Consider the following 16,515-nt stretch of genomic DNA (forward strand, 5'->3'; position numbering starts at 1 on the left):
ATGGGGTTGTTTAGCTTGGAAAAGAGTAGACTTAGGCAGATGAGTTAGCCATCATGGAGTTGAAGGAATGGACTTTTTTTATGTGGCCATAATTGAAAGTTTGTAGATGATGAAAGAGATGGATTTAGGCTAGAACAGGATTAAAGATGGTCCCTTCTTTCCCTAACCCTAAAACAAGAGGGTTAGGAAACAGACCCACTGAGGCAGAGATGGAGAGGAGATGTTGGTTGATGATAAGGGAGCATAAGGTTTGAAGCCTGATATACTAATTAAGTAAACCTAAGGTGAAGGGAAAGGATCCAATCCTGAAGGGACTAGGCCATTACTCTGGAAGTATGAGGTGTCCCAGAATAGATGGGCCTAAGGTCATTTATACCCCTCAATGGAGGTTTTCAGGTCATTGTTTGTCCTTCATTTTTGAAGACAACTGATGACATCATTCAGTGATGTCTTGACATGTGTGTGAATTGAATTGAAGTGAGGCAGAGTTGCACAAAGTTGGCAGCCTCATTCTCTTTTCCAGAGTTATCAGAGTCCAGTGGCAAGACAAAAGCTAAGATGAATGATGATGGCCTGAAATGCAGTAGATAACCTTGGCATCTTTGATGCTTGACCAAGCTCTAAGTGTTCCATAGCACCTGCTTCAGCCACCTTCATGGTCATTGGGACAAATTGTTCTCACCTGCCCATTCTACCAGGGAGGTCTTCACATGCTTGGGGTAGACATCCCCCTATCTCACTGATGGGTATGAGTCCTACTGGTTACCCTCAACCTGCTTTAGCTCATCTATTGAAATAGTCTATTTCGGTGTGTCCACTGAGTATGCTACAGCTTTTTGGAGTCACAGGTAAGAGTTGAGTGAAAGGTAGATACTAAAGGTGAATGAGCAGCCATAAAAAGGGTTCATCAATCCTTAACACCAGAGGTGCTAGTTCTCGCTGAACACCCCATACACCCCAGTATATGATAGTGTGGTATAATGGACAGAACACTGGCTCTGGAGTCAGAGAACCTGGGTTCAAATCCTGCTTCTGATACACATTCTTGCGTGACCTTAAACAAGTCACTTAACCCTTGTGATCCTCAGTTTTTCCATCTGTAGAATGAAGGAGTTGTTTAGATGATTTCTGAGATTCCTTCCAGTTTTTTCAAGTAGAAGCTAAGTAATAAGTTGTTCAGGGACTTAGACTATAAATCCTCTGAAAAACCTTCTAATTCTGAGATCCTGTGATTTGGTAGTGTGAAAATTGGAATGACACTCCCTGCTGGAGAGATACTGCAGGGAAGCTCTGCTATGAGGAGAAAGCATGTGATAAAGAAACCATGTGACTTTAGCATCTGGAAGTTGCCCGGTGTCCAGAACTTACATCTATAGAACCACTTGTTAGTTGGGTCAATCAGTGTTACCAGCCAATTAGCTTGGAGCTGTGTGTGTGGGCAGCCCTGTTTCCTGTTTTGCAGGCAGCTTCGGGGAGAAGCCCCTGAAGGAGGGGTCTCTTTTGGGATTGGGGACTTCAGCTTGGGAGCAGGGGAAGGGGATTAGGGAGAGAGAAGGCAGATCAAATTTTTTAGCCACGTGTTTCTCTTTACTAACCCCTAATATATATATATATATATATATATATATATATATATATATATATATATATATATATATATATATATATATATATATATATATAAAAATAAAATTTTTTTTTTAGTGAGGCAATTGGGGTTAAGTGACTTGCCCAAGGTCACACAGCTAGTAAGTGTTAAGTGTCTGAGGCCGGATTTGAACTCAGGTACTCCTGACTCCAGGGCTGGTGCTCTATCCACTGCGCCATCTAGCTGCCCCCCTAATATATTTTAATAAATACTTAAAAGTTTAAAAGTTTAAAAGCTAAAGCTTCTAATTTAAGGTGACTACTCATTTGATTTTAGTAGATTTTAGACATCATATCTAGAATTTTAGGCCCTTACAGAAGGAAAGATAAAACTACTAGTATAGCATCTCAAAAGGGATCTACTACTCTCACAGATTGTACTGGTAATGAATTGGTTCTATACTTCCAAGACTATTGTTCCTGAAGGCCTCCACTGGTGGGTTTCCCATTAACAGTCAACCAAGAATAGCAACATCAACTATTAACAGCAAAATTTATATAAAACCTCATTTGATCCTTACAGTTCTGTGAGATTCTAAATTGGGAAATAAGACAAGTACTTATGTGCTATGCATTGTGCTAAGTGCTAGGAGTATAAAGAAAAAGACAAAAACACAGTCCCTGCTCTCAAGAAGCTCACATTCTAATAGTGGAGATAATGTGCAAATAACTATGTGCATCCAAGACATATATAGTGGAAATGGAAGGTAGCCCCAGAGAGGAGGGACTTAGTAGTGAGAGGACTGGGGAGATTAGGAGTGAGGCATATTGCAGAAGGTCAGATTTGAGCTGAGTCTTAAAATAATATAGGGAAACTAAGAGAGAAATACTACTAGTCTCCTCATTTTACAGATGAGGAAATTGAGGATGATGGATTAAGAGATTATCCCTAGGGGGCAGCTAGGTGGCACAGTGGATAGAGCACCGGCCCTGGAGTCAGGAGTACCTGAGTTCAAATCTGGCCTCAGACACTTAACACTTACTAGCTGTGTGACCCAGGGCAAGTCACTTAACCCCAATTGCCTCACCAAAAAAATAAAAAAGAGATTATCCCTGGGGCACAGAGTTTTCAGGTCTAGAGCAAGGTGTTAACCAGGTACTGCAGTAGGCTAGAATACTGGAGGTGACCTGAGCCTGGTGTGATTTAGTTTTATAGGTCAATTCAATCAAAGGGATTGGGGATTATGTAATCAAATCTAATCAATACTGGAAGGTGTATGCACTAATACAGACTTGATTACCACCAGTAGTTATCAAAAATTTCCTACTATATATAAAATCAGGTTGCCCTGACCAACATCTGGTTATCTTGATATTTTACTTATGTTCAAGAAATGTAGCAATCATTTAACAAGATTTTATTACTAAGTGATGGGCGCTGTGCTAAGAACTAGGGATACAAATAAAACAAATGAAACATTCCTATTTGCAAGGAGGTTACATACTAACAGGGCTCATAGTAAACTCATAAATAAGTATATACAGAATAAAAGTAAAGAAAATATAGTTTTAGAGTGTTTGAGGTGACAGTACTGAAGTATCAACTCAACTCTTCAGCTTTCCTCTAGAAACTCCCTAGTCTGGTAATCTGGTGCCACTGTTCCACTCCAGTTCCTTACCCTCATTCCATTTTTCTTGAAAATTCTGCCCTTTGACCATTCTGTTATAATCATACTAAGTATGTTGTGATACAATTAATGCTTACAAACATTTATCTAATACACCTTCCATCTAGATTATGGGGAACCCCAGGCCACTGCTCATTTCCTAATCATTAGGAAATAACTTTACAAAGTTATCCCATTCACACCATTGGCCCCATCTTTGCTGTGAAAACTTCCTGGTCACCCAGAAGCATACAAAGTTCTAGCCACAGACCCTCCAACTTGGTGTTTTTTAAAAAGACAATTCAAATTACCATGTTGTGACTAATGTGGAAATGTGTTTAACATGATTGTAATGTATAACCTACATCAGATTGCTTGCTGGCTTGAGAAGGGGGGAGGGAAGGGAAGGTGGGAAAAAAGATTTGGAATTCTAAATCTTACCAAAAAATGAATGTTGGAAAATATTTTACATGTAATTGGAAAAAAAGATTTAGAAAATAAAATTTAAAAATATATTTGAAAAAAGGGGACAGAGTCTAGAGAAATTAAGTGGCACTGTACCTGGTTACATACCCTTGCTATGTTAGAGCAAAATAAATCTCCTTAGTACTGTTTCAGAAACTCAGAAGAATTTTATTAACTGATACAGAGCTAAGTGAACAAAACCAGGAAAACAATTTATACTTGACAACATTATACATACATACTGTGGGCCAGTCACTGTGCTAAATGCTAGGGGAGAAAAGAAAGGCAAAAACATAGTCCCCCACCCTCGAGGAACACTCCTTCTGATGGGGTGAGACAACTTATAAACAACTGTCTAGCTACAAGATATATACAGGATAAACTGGAGGTAGTTTCAAAGGAAAGACAGTAGCAGCTAGAGGTACCAGGAGAGAGGCCTCCTGAGGAGGTGCAATATGAGCTGAGTCTAGAAGAAAGCCAGAAGGCAGTGGAGAGCAGGGAGAGAATTCTTGGTTTGGGAGACATAAAGTGAAAAGACATGGAATTAGAAAATGAAATATGGCATACGAAGACAACAAATAGGCCAATATTTCTGGATTGTAGAATACTTGGAATGAAGGAAGGTGTGAGAAGATGGGAAAGATGGGGCCAGATTGTGAAGAACTTTGAAAGCCAAATAAAACATTTTATATATTTGATCCTGGCATTAAAAGAAATCACCATAGTTTCTTTTCAATTAATTTTTTCCCCAATTATATAGTATTATTTCATTATTTTATCAGGCCACCAATAGGACAGTTCCAAAAATTTCCCTGAGCTAACCTCACCTGAAAGCGTGACAACTACAAAAAAATCAATATATTACATTGAACCATTACATCTCTAGTATACATAAAATCTGAAGAGTGTTGAGAAATCAAGTTTATTAGACTAAGGTAAAGATTATAAATGCTTATCAACAAATAAGTCGATTGGAACAAGAAGGACATTGGAATAAAGGAAGTTATTTAGGAAGATTTCTTAATAATCCAGTCTGTGGGGCTATGTAGGAAGGGATGGTGTCAGTATTCTGAAAATATATTGACTTGTCTTTTTACAGTACTTCTCTCAGTTATATGGGGGTAGGGGGGGGAGGTGTGGGAGAGTTAGGGCTGCATAGCTACATAGTATAGCTACATAGATAAAATGATGGACTTGTAGTTAAGCAACCTGGGTCTGAATCCTGCCTTAGATACTTCACTTGGGTGAACATGAGTAAGTAACAATCTATCAAAAACTCAATTTCATTATCTGTAAACTAGGGGTAATACTTGGACTACCAAGCTCACTTAACAATACCAATGTTATTAGGTGACCTTTGCAGTTAGGATGAACCTTTTTCTTTTTCAGATTTGCTATACTTACAGATGTTATTCAATTACAGGAATTATCATTTTTTTCCTAGGGTAAATTGGATATAAGATAAGATTTGCTTGATGACTAGGGAAAGAGGCCCGAATTCCTATTCTTCCAGTTCTCTCTGTGCCTCACCCCCTCCTAAACCTATTTTTTTGTGTTCACCACAACATCAGATCACTCCACCCCACCTATCCCTAAATTACTCTCACAACCGGCCTTCTTAGCTAAAGCTACTAAAGAAAGGCGCATCATGGTACTAACAAGACCTGCTGCAGATTTATCCAATTTTGACTGGTTCTTCTTTGCTATACTTTACTCTTCTCTAATTGACTCTATCATATTCCCCACAAGCTTTTTTCCCCTTCTCTTCACAAACTGCCTACAGTATGCAATCTCCCTTCCTTGTCAGCAGAAAATTTTACCTCATGGATTATTGAAAAAAATTGATTCCTTCTTTCATGGGTTTCCTCTCTTCCCCAATTCTACATTTCTAATGACCTCAGAATCCTCTCTCATCCTTGTCCTTTGTTCCACTCTTTAAGAATGAGCTGGCTCTTCTCCTAAATGACAATAACCCCTCTGATTGTTTGGGTTTTGATGGCTCAGAGTGGCTGTTAATAGCGATTGTTAATATTTTATGCAGAAACCCTGAGGGTCTTCCCCTCCTGGAAAGATTGTTGTTTTTTTAAAACTAAATGAAAGAGGCCAGGTTTTTTTTTTTTTTGCCTCATTTCTTACTGTCTTTTTTTTTTCTTTTTTCTTTTCTTTTTTTTTTCTTTTTCTTTTTTTTTTTTAGTGAGGCAATTGGGGTTAAGTGACTTGCCCAGGGTCACACAGCTAGTAAGTGTTAAGTGTCTGAGGCCGGATTTGAACTCAGGTACTCCTGACTCCAGGGCCAGTGCTCTATCCACTGCGCCACCTAGCTGCCCCCTTACTTAGTCTTAATCATTAAATGGGCATTGTTTCAGACAGACCGATGCTGGGGAAAGACTTTAGCTTAAAAAGGCTAAAATCTCCCACTGTATCTGGGGCCATCTTCAGTTGTCCTGATCTATGTCTTGCACTGGACCCACAAGGCTCCTGGGGAGAGAGTGAAGCACAGTCCTGCCTCACTTAAATCCAATTCAAAGCAAATCAAGTTATCATCTTCCTGATGTCATTAGGCCTCTTTGAGAACAAACAACAAACAACAACCACCCCTTCATTCATATCCCCAATCCCTTCTTTTCCCATTTCCTCCAAGAACTTTACTACCATCTCACCCTAATTTTCAACCTTTCCTGGTACACTGACTCCTTCAAATTTGCTTCTATTTCCTTACCTAACCCTGCCATTATTTGACCCTGCCATCCCTTTAAACTACGGTCCTATATTTTCCTTCCTTTAACAAGCCAAGTTCATAGAAAAATTATCTATGTTACTTACCTCTACTATCTTACCTCCCACTCATTTCTCCATCCCCTTGAAATCTGACTCTAATCCCCATTACTCAAACTGTGCTGCAGTATCACCAAAGATCTCTTTCATTTTTCTTTTGAAGTGCACCAATGATTTCTTCCATGTAGAGAATGCCCATTGAGAAATTCCCTTACTGGGACAGCTAGGTGGTACAGTGGATAAAGCACCAGCCCTGGATTCAGGAGGACCCGAGTTCAAATCTGTCCTCAGACACTTGGCACTTACTAGCTGTGTGACCCTGGGCAAGTCACTTAACCCTCATTGCTCTGCAAAAAAAAAAAAAAAAAAAAAAAAAAAAAGAAGGTTTATAGAGAAATTCCCTCAGGTTTCTAGTTGGGTGGAGCCAAGATGGTGGACAGAAGCCAGGAAGTTGCCTGAGCTCTCCTGAGCTTTCCTCAAAACAACATTAAATCAAGCCTCTAAATGGATTCTGAAACTAAAGAACCTACAAAAACACAGAGATATGCAATCTTCCAACTTGAGTTAATTTAGAAGACTTCAGGAAAGGTCAGTCTCACTTGGGCGAAAGGGGAGCACAGCTCAGCTCAGCTCAGTGTGGAGCAGGTCTGGGAAAGTGAGCTTGAGGCTCTTGGCCAAAGCAAAGACCAGCAACTGAGGCCCCTTGGTCCTGGCTCAGTGGGCTTGTATCACAGCAGGCCAGCAGGGATACCTACCAGCCTTAGCTGAGAGGGCAAACAGCTAGATAGAGAACCACCCACAGGACAGGTGCAACCAGGCCAAGCAATCCCAGCACAGGGAGCAGGTCTAAGGTGGTGAGGAATCTTCAAGCCACAGAGGCTTCAGAGCAGAAAGCCAGTGACCAGGCCCCTATCCCCCAGCACAAGAACCTTGTAACAGTTGCCCCTGTGCTCCTGGAATAGACCTCAACTTTAAAAGTCAAAAAAGAAGCCACAACATGAGTAAGAAACAGAAAAAAGGCCCCTACCATTGAGAGCTTCTGTGTTGACAGGGAAGACCAAAACACAAATTCAGATGAGGACAATACTCTCAAAATGCCTACATGTGAAGCCTCAAGGGAGAAGATGAATTGATCTTGAGACCAAAAAGCCTTCCTGGAAAGCTCAAAAATGATTTTAAAATTGAAATGAGAGAAGTAGAAGAAAAAATGGGAAGATTAATGAGAGAAATGAGAGTTATGCAAGAAAACTATGAAAAAAGAGTCAACAGCTTGGAGAAGAAAGCACAAAAATTAACTAAAGAAAACAATTCCCTAACAAATACAATTGGCCAAATGGGAGAAAAATTGGTCAAATGGAAAAAGAGATGCAAAAGCTTACTGAAGAAAATAATGCCTTAAAAATTAGAATGGGGGGGGCAGCTAGGTGGTGTAGTGGATAAAGCACCAGCCCTGGATTCAGGAGTACCTAAGTTCAAATCTGGCCTCGGACACTTGACACTTACTATCTGTGAGACCCTGGGCAAGTCACTTAACCCCCATTGTCCCGCCAAAAAAAAAAAAAAACTAGAATTGGGCAGATAGAAGCTAACGACTCTGTGAGACACCAAGAATCAGTCAAACAGAATCCAAAGAATGAAAAAATAGGAGAAAATGTGAAATACCTCATTGTAAAGACAACTGACCAGAAAAATAGATCCAGGAGAGAGAATTTGAGAATTATTGGAATACCTGAAAGTCATGATCAGAAAAAGAGTCCAGACACCATATTCTTGGAAATTATCAAGGAGAACTGCCCCGATATGGTAGAATCAGAGGATAAAATAGTCATTGAAAGAATCCACCGATCACCTCCTGAAAGAGACCCCAAAAGGAAAACTCCAAGGAATATTGTAGCCAAATTCCAAAATTATCAAGTAAAGGAGAAAATACTACAAGCAACCAGAAAGAAACAATTTAAATATGAAAGAACAACTAACAGAATTACACAGGACCTGGCAGCTTCAACATTAAAAAATCTGAGCAATTGGAATATTATATTCTGGAAGGCAAAGGAACGTGAATTACAACCAAGAATGTACTACCCAGCAAAATTAAGCATAATATTTCAGGAGGAAGATGGATATTCAATGAAATAGGAGACTTTAAAACTTTCCTAATGAAAAATCCTGAACTGAACAAAAATTCAATATACAAATACAAGACTCAAGAGACACATGAAAAGGTACAAGGGAGGGGAGGTAAACCATGTTATTCAATAAAGTTAAAATGTTTGCATCCCTATGTGGGAAGGAGATATTTGTAACTCTTGAGAACTGTATCTTTATTAAGACAGATAGGAGGAGTACACATGAACAGAAGGTGTGCGGATAAGTGGATCTGATATGATGTTATATATTTTTTTTGTGGGGCAATGGGGGTTAAGTGACTTGCCCAGGGTCACACAGCTAGTAAATGTCAAGTGTCTGAGGTCAGATTTGAACTCAGGTATTCCTGAATCCAGGGCCGATGCTTTATCCACTGCGCCACCTAGCTGCCCCCTGATATGATGTCATTAAAAGAAAAACAAACTTAAGGGGAAACAAAAAGGATTATACTGGGAGAAGAGGAAAGGGAAGGTGAAATGGGGTAAATCACATGAAGTGAAGAGGCACAAAAGATCTATTACAATAGAGGGAAAGAAGGGAAAGGTGAGCACTGATTTTTAACCTTATTCTCATCTGATTTGGCTGGAAGAGAGAATAAAACACACACTTAATTGGGTATAGAATTCCATCTTACTCTATAGTGATGTAAAAGGGGAAAGAAAAGGGTGGAGTGCTGATAGAAGGGAAGGTAAAACTAGGATGAGAAAGGTGAAAAGAGAAATTCTCTCTAGTAAGGCAGGCTAGCACTTGTGGAGAAACAAATGGTCTTAGAGAATGTCAACATGAAAATTAATAAAACAATCAATATAACAAAATTAAGGTCTTTAATTGGGGCAGAAATGTCATAACTTGTGATACCACCATAGCAAGCTAGGAGTACCCAAAGGGTGGGGTTGAAAATAGTTTATATAGGGTATAAACAACAATTAAAAAAAAACAGCACTTAAAAAGGCAGCCTTTGGTTGATTACCTTTTGTTTTACCTGTTAAATTCTTTTACATAAGCTGAGAGTAATAGATTCTTTGGGAGATCTACAAAGTAATCAGAGGCTAGAATTTAACAAAGTGTGATCAACCCTAGGTCATTCACAATTCTGAGGAAATGAAATTAAAAGAAATCAGCCAGTTCTCAGTAAATTATGTTTGTCAAGAATTGCCTGGGAATACAGGAATTCAAGAGGCAAGCAAAAGTGTGATAATATAGATATGCGTGTTATACATATACATATATGTATTTGTGTATGTGTATACACTAACTCAAATGGGACAGTCTCCATAGTGATTCTGTCTCTCCTCCTCCCATATATTCCTCTTGTATGGGATAATTATGGATTTGAGTCAGATTAAACTCTAAGGATGGAGTCTGAAAGATACCTAGCCCCGTGTCCCCCCGCCCCCCAGTCTCTTACTTTGCCCAAAAGTTAATTGCTTGTTAAATTCTCACTGTCTCCTTTAAGTTTTATTGATGAGATAATGGAGTTGAGTTAGTTCTGTAAACTTTGGGGATGAGGTCTGTAAGATATCCAGTCCCCCAGTAAGTTTTATTACTTGTCACAGTTCTACCAATTAGCACTATTTACTTTACTCCTGCTTAGTTCCCACATGCCAGCTACACCTTAGTTTATGGCCTGTAATAAAAATCGTGTCACCGAATAGTGGGTTTACTCCTCTCTCACATGTCAAAATCCCAGTGCCTGTCATGGATTAATTGCAGTCAGATAGGAGTGATTTCTGCCTCCCTCTTTCTTTGACATTCCTCAGACTTGTTGCCTCCTCCCCTTTTCCCCTTTGTTCTTGGACATGTCTCCATACATGGATCACGAGCTGGGCACGCACCTTGGGTGACACAGGATTGGATGTTAGATTGTGAGCTCATGATGTGCATATGAAGGTTTCCCCCTCCCCTCAAGATTACTATTAAAAACTCAAGGCATGTATTAATTATTTCAGCTTAATCTCAGGATTGAGTTTGCCCATCCTCGCAAGGATATAAAAAATCTGCCTCTGCTTGACTTGGTGGTCTCCTCTGGTTATTTGGGTAAACTGAGGCAGTTTGTCCCAAACACTCTCTTTTAATAAATCTTTTTATTTTGCAAAATTCGTGATAAGCCTCCAATTCTTTGGGTGAGCTAGCCACCCCAATTCTAGTCACAAGACTCCCCACCCCCCCAACATTTTGGTGCTGAAACCCAGGAAAAGTCATCAGACCGGTAAAAAGTCAGGGTGCTTATTTGGTTTTTGGATTGTCTGGGTGGGTTGTGCACTGTGCTTTCTCCTCTGTCAGAAGCCTCAGATGAGTTGGGTGGCACCCATGGTCTGAGGTTGGAATAGCCAGGCTACTTCTGGATTCTTGTTTCTCTACAGTTGAGAGATGCCCTATCTTGAGAAATGCTCTTTGGGTTTTTGTCAGCACCCACTTGGAAGCAGGTACAGTCATCTCTTGATGTGGTCTAGCCCAACCCACCATGATAGGGGACAAGGAGAAAGCATTCCATGCGACCTTCCCCCCTCCAGTGTATCCTTAAAAATTGGAACAAATTGGATTTAGGATTGTATTACCAAATGACTGTTATCTACAGGAGAGAAGAGAATTCTATATCTCACAGTTGTTAGTTTATTTATGTGTTATATGTGCAATTATATGTGTTTTATGTGAATTTATAGTCTGTTAAACATTGTAATTGTGTATATTATCTACAGGAATTTTGTTGTAACTCATAAAGCTGATTCTAAACTTCTTGTCCTTCCTGAGCTGTGGCCAGGCTAGGAAGGTGGGGGGAGGGCAGACTCTGACTGCTGGATGTCTTTACATTGTAAACTACTCAGAGTTTGAATTTGGCATTGGAATGTAAATTCTCTGCTAGGCGTCCATAGCCTTAGGTGAACTTTATAAAAGCTGTTGTTGTTTTTTAAGTAATTAATGTTGGTTAAGCCTCTCTTAACCTGTAAATTAACCCTTCAAATCCTACAAGGTTGAGCTGCAAGACAACTAAAAGGGTGAGTTATTATTTAAAATCTTAAACATCTCCTTGTGCTATTCAAACTGAGAATTAGTTAACTCCTATATGGTTTCCCTTCCCTAGCCCCTAAATAAATTATTATCTTATTCTATTGGATTTGTGTGCAAGAGGGTATAATTCTTTAAAGAGGAATTCCTAAGAAGCCCAAACCCCTACTCCTTTCCCAAACCCCAACCCTATTTTCCCCACAACCATTAGAAACAACTGTATATCATTTGAGACTCCTACCCATTTTTGTTATAGGCTGTGTTAAAAAAAATCGTGAAATTGGGGCAGCCAGGTGGCGCAGTGGATAAAGCACTGGCCCTGGATTCAGGAGTACCTGAGTTCAAATCTGACCTCAGACACTTGACACTTACTAGTTGTGTGACCCTGGGCAAGTCGCTTAACCCCCAGTGCCCCGCAAACAAAAAAAAAGACAAAAGACAAACAAACAAACAAAAAATTGTGAAATTCCTAAACAAGGAATGGTCTTACTGAGATTTTATAAGTTTGCTTATTATATAGAAGTAATTTCTTTTTCTTTTTTTTTTAAATGCAAGAAATAGTAAACAAAGTTTAATATGGTCTCATGTGCCTTGAGGGAGGTGGTGCCCAATTTGGAGAAATAATTGCTATATCCAAATAATCTCCCATATGGACTGTAGGGTCATGGAGTCATCAGTTCCCTTTCTGACAGACATCGTACTGCCAATCTCTTTTGCTCTACAACCAGGTCTTTTAAGATCCGTAAAAACAATAGCAAAATTGAAGCGTGTACTCTTCTTTCCAGCTTCTGGGTATACCTCTTTTACTAAACTAGTCAATTCTTTCAAGGTTGCATCCATCCAGGTGTAGATCTGCAGCTTACTTGAAGAAGGCACCTTTCCTTGGGAGAACTCTTCCACTTGGTGGTGAAGATGGGCAGGAGCAGCAGGCATGTCATCTCCTGGTCAATGGGCTTCTCCGGTTCCTTCTTAATTTCCTCCTGAGTGATGTGGGACTCCACTGCCATCTTCCTCCCTCGGCCTCCTAGATACTCACTGTGACTTCCGACCCTGGCCTTGAGCATGAATTAGAAGTCATTTCTAATGATTGATCTTTATACCAGGGTAAGTTTAACTTGAGAAGAAGGAAAAAAAAAGAAAGATGTTAAGTGAAACATCTTAAGTGTGTGTGTCTCCTGGCAAACTTTTTTTTTTTTTGCTCATTGAAATTCCATAAAGGTAGAAATTTGCTATTGTGGAAATTTATTTTGATTTGGGGACCCTACCTTTGGGCTGAGATTAGAAAGCCTTAGGCCCTCAGGGTCTCTTCTGTGTGGGAGGTGCTGGTGCCCCTCCCCCTCTGCTTCAGCTGAGCCAAAAAGCCCCGTGGGCTGTACAAGATGCCAGGTCAGACAGCTGGGAGGGGGCCCCAGCTTCCTCCACCCTGAGAGGATCTATCCAAGAGATCCCAGGCTCATCCAGGCCGGCCTCTGGTGTAACCTGTGCAGAGGTCCCTGGGCACACAGCGGGGGGGCACGGGTCCCTGGAGCCCTGGGTATGGTATGCACAAGACACTTGAGTGTCCCCGTCCCCCCAGCCTCAGCCCTGGCTGGCGGATTAGCTTGGGGTGTGTTGGGGGCACAGGAAGCCCCGAGATTTGAGTGGAGAGAAGGAAGATATATAAACCAGAGTGTTAGACATGGAGTGGAACAGACAAGATTAAGAGGACTGGGAGCTGACAAGATTAAGGAGGACTCTGGAGACTAAAGACCCTGAGGGGAACGGACAGAAAGGGATGCCAGAGGCAAACAGGGAGCAAAGAGCACAAAAGCGGACAGCACAGGGTACAGGTTGGAGAAAGCGAAGTTGGAGAAAGAGAGGTAAGAGAGTAGTGAAGGGGGGCTGACAGAGAAGGACACTGGAGCATTAGGAAAACAGAAGGAGAGGTTGGTGAGAGAGGAACACAGGGGTTCAGTGGTGGCAGTATGGACAGGAAAGTTAGACGCAGGGGATCAACAAAGTGAAAGGGGCTTGGAGTTAGAAGAAAGTAGCTGAGCAGTGAAAGTGGAACATACCCTAAGGCAAGAGGCAGCTATGGACCTTATTGTATTAAAAAAAGTTCCAGGCGTAGCAGGTGGAAAGAGATGCTGGAAGGCAGTCAGGTTGTACATTTTATTTCCCTGTATTCTTAATTTTAAATTGTTTCTCATAAATAAACTCTGCTTTGATTAGTTAAGAGGCTTCTTAATCCTTTGCTTATCAATTTGGGAGCAGTGTGGAGAGATTTTTAAACAGTCCATACTAAGTTAATAGCAGTCAGATAGCCAGTTAGTCAGAAGTCCCCAGATTAGTCCTCTAGTCAGATTAGTCCCCCCAAATTAGGCTAGTCATTTAAAATATTTCTACATTTGAATGGTGACCACGAAGGGACTTACACCCCAATTATATTTTTTAAACTTATAATTTTTAATATAATCATAATTTTTCATAAGTCCAATTATATAATTTTCCAGATTATATTAGATTAGCTAATAATTAATTTTTTACACTATTTAAGATAAATATTCAGGCACTGTAATTGATATTGTTTTGAGTTTTGAATTCAGGTATAGTTGTCTGATTAAATCACTAATCCACCACTGGAGAGAATGCCACAAATCATCAGAGGGAATGTGCTGTATCTAACTAAAAAGCCTAGAGTACGACCCTGGTCTCACCTAAGGAAGAATCCTTCTGGCTCACTTTCCCCATCATGTTCCTGCTGAAGAGGAAATGTCTCCTACTTGGCTAATTTCTGAGCCTGGCTATGAGGTGGAATTATTACTACAGGACTAGTTGTTGCTTCGAACAGAGCCAGGGATGCTTTATCTTGACTGTTATAACCATGTTCCTGCTTTTTCTTTTATAGCAGATTTCTATAATCAGAACAAGTAGTCAGTAGAAAATATGAACATATGCAAGTATGTGAAATTTTACTGTTTTCAGACTAAATGTGTGGTCACTTGATATGCCCAAGCAACTAGGTATATTAATACTCAGGTTTGCCATCTTCCTGGTAATACTTACATGGCATGATGAGGCAAAATTAACTGGGTATCTTCTTTTTTGGTTTAGAAGAAACTAAAATTTCTTCCCATAAAAAACACATTTTGATGGGGGGCTGGGGGGGGGATGGTAACCAGGAGGATTTAATTAGGTTAAAGATAGTTAAGCATCTAATGTTTTACATGCTCACAAAGCTATTTTATTATTATTATTATTATTAATTTTTTTTTTTTAGTGAGGCTATTGGGGCTAAGTGACTTGCCCAGAGTCACACAGCTAGTAAGTGTCAAAGTGTCTGAGGCCGGATTTGAACTCAGGTACTCCTGACTCCAGGGTCAGTGCTCTATCCACTGCACCACCTAGCTGCCCCCTCACAAAGCTATTTGGAAAGAAAGAGGACTATAGACCTCAAAGAATTCTCCTGTGAAGTATGGAAAGGAGATTCTGGGCCTACTTGGGGTCATAAACCTGCCCAGTCAGGTCTCTGTTATGCACTGCCAGGAGCACCAAGCTGTCATCTCCTTCATAGCACAAAGGAATCACAGGGCAGACCTTGCTGCTAAATTGGCTGCCAGGTCTGTTCATCCTTCTGTCCTAGCCCTGGTCCCCTGGCACCCTACTGTGCCCCAAGGCATTTCCCTTTCCTATATCAATTCAAGGTTTGGTTCCCAAGGATACAGGATAGTGGTGCTTTCCTTCTGGTTTGCTGCTTCTGCTCAGGAATATGATGCAGAAATTTGCAATGGGCCTCCACAATTCCACTCACCTGGGCAGGGAAGCTCTAACCACTTCAGTAAAGTCTCTCTTTATGGGCAAGTGCATCTCTTAGAACATCCAGGATGTCTGCATTTTCTGTGCCTGCCACACCCAAACTAATGACACCAGTGCCCTAACACTCTGCCCTCCCTTTCTCCTTAACCCAATCCAAACATGAGGGGAAATATCAGGGGAAGCTTGGCAGATCAGCTACCGCCTTGCAAAAGGCATGGGATCCTTTTAAGTCTTTGTAGATCTTTACTGGATAGGTAGAAGCCTTTCCCAGCAGAACAGAAAAAGCACAGGATGTAACAAAAGCCCTTCTGAGATTACTCAGACAACTGACCCTTACCAAACTTTTTGAGAAAGCAAATATTGATTGGGTCTGTTCATTCCCCATTGCACTCACCCAAATTAGTACATGGATTCATGTTTCTTGAATTAAACCCTTTGTCCCTTCAGAATTAAACCCTATGTCCCCATAGAATCAAACAACAGGAAAAAGGACATATACTCCTATCAACTGATGGAGGATCTTGTTTCTCTTCCACTGCTTAACAGACAGCCTTCTCTCTTCTTTGTACTTTCCTTATTGTTACTTTTGACCCTTCTGCTCCTGGTGCCTATTATTACTACACTGCCTGCTGCCTTAGGGACTGAACCATCCCACCTATGACCACTACCCTAGCCATCCTCTGGGCTCTCCCATGCCTTTTGAATTTTCTGCTACCTGTAGTGCACTACTCGCTTATTTGTAATACTGTCACTTCCCTAGGCTCTTGTAGGATTAAAGCTTTCACTGAAGCCACACTGATGCCTCTGCGACCCTTGGACAGAGTCCGCAACACCTTTCACTCCCTCACTCCTTAATTGGCAGGGACATCTCTATGCCCCATTTTTCAGCCTTGAAGAAGCTACAGTAGATGGACCTTTGACCTCTTCTCCCCAGAAATAAGAGAGGGGGGAATGTTGTGGGAGGGACCCCAACCCCCAAGGAATCCTTAAACTTTCCCTAGGGAAAAGTAGTTCTGCCTCCCACCTCAGGAATAAAGTGTGGTTGAGCACAAAGACCCTGGTCTGCAAGGAACAA

The 16,515-nt window shown here is 40.7% G+C and overlaps 1 pseudogene; it reads right to left on the reverse strand.

Annotated features, from left to right (window-relative positions):
* Positions 1-12,216: 12,216 nt before the first annotated feature.
* LOC122736936 lies at positions 12,217-12,709 on the reverse strand (annotated as a pseudogene).
* Between the last annotated feature and the right edge of the window lie 3,806 nt (positions 12,710-16,515).

The sequence above is a fragment of the Dromiciops gliroides genome, chromosome 1 (genome assembly GCF_019393635.1).
Source record: "Dromiciops gliroides isolate mDroGli1 chromosome 1, mDroGli1.pri, whole genome shotgun sequence".
NCBI lineage: Eukaryota > Metazoa > Chordata > Mammalia > Microbiotheria > Microbiotheriidae > Dromiciops > Dromiciops gliroides.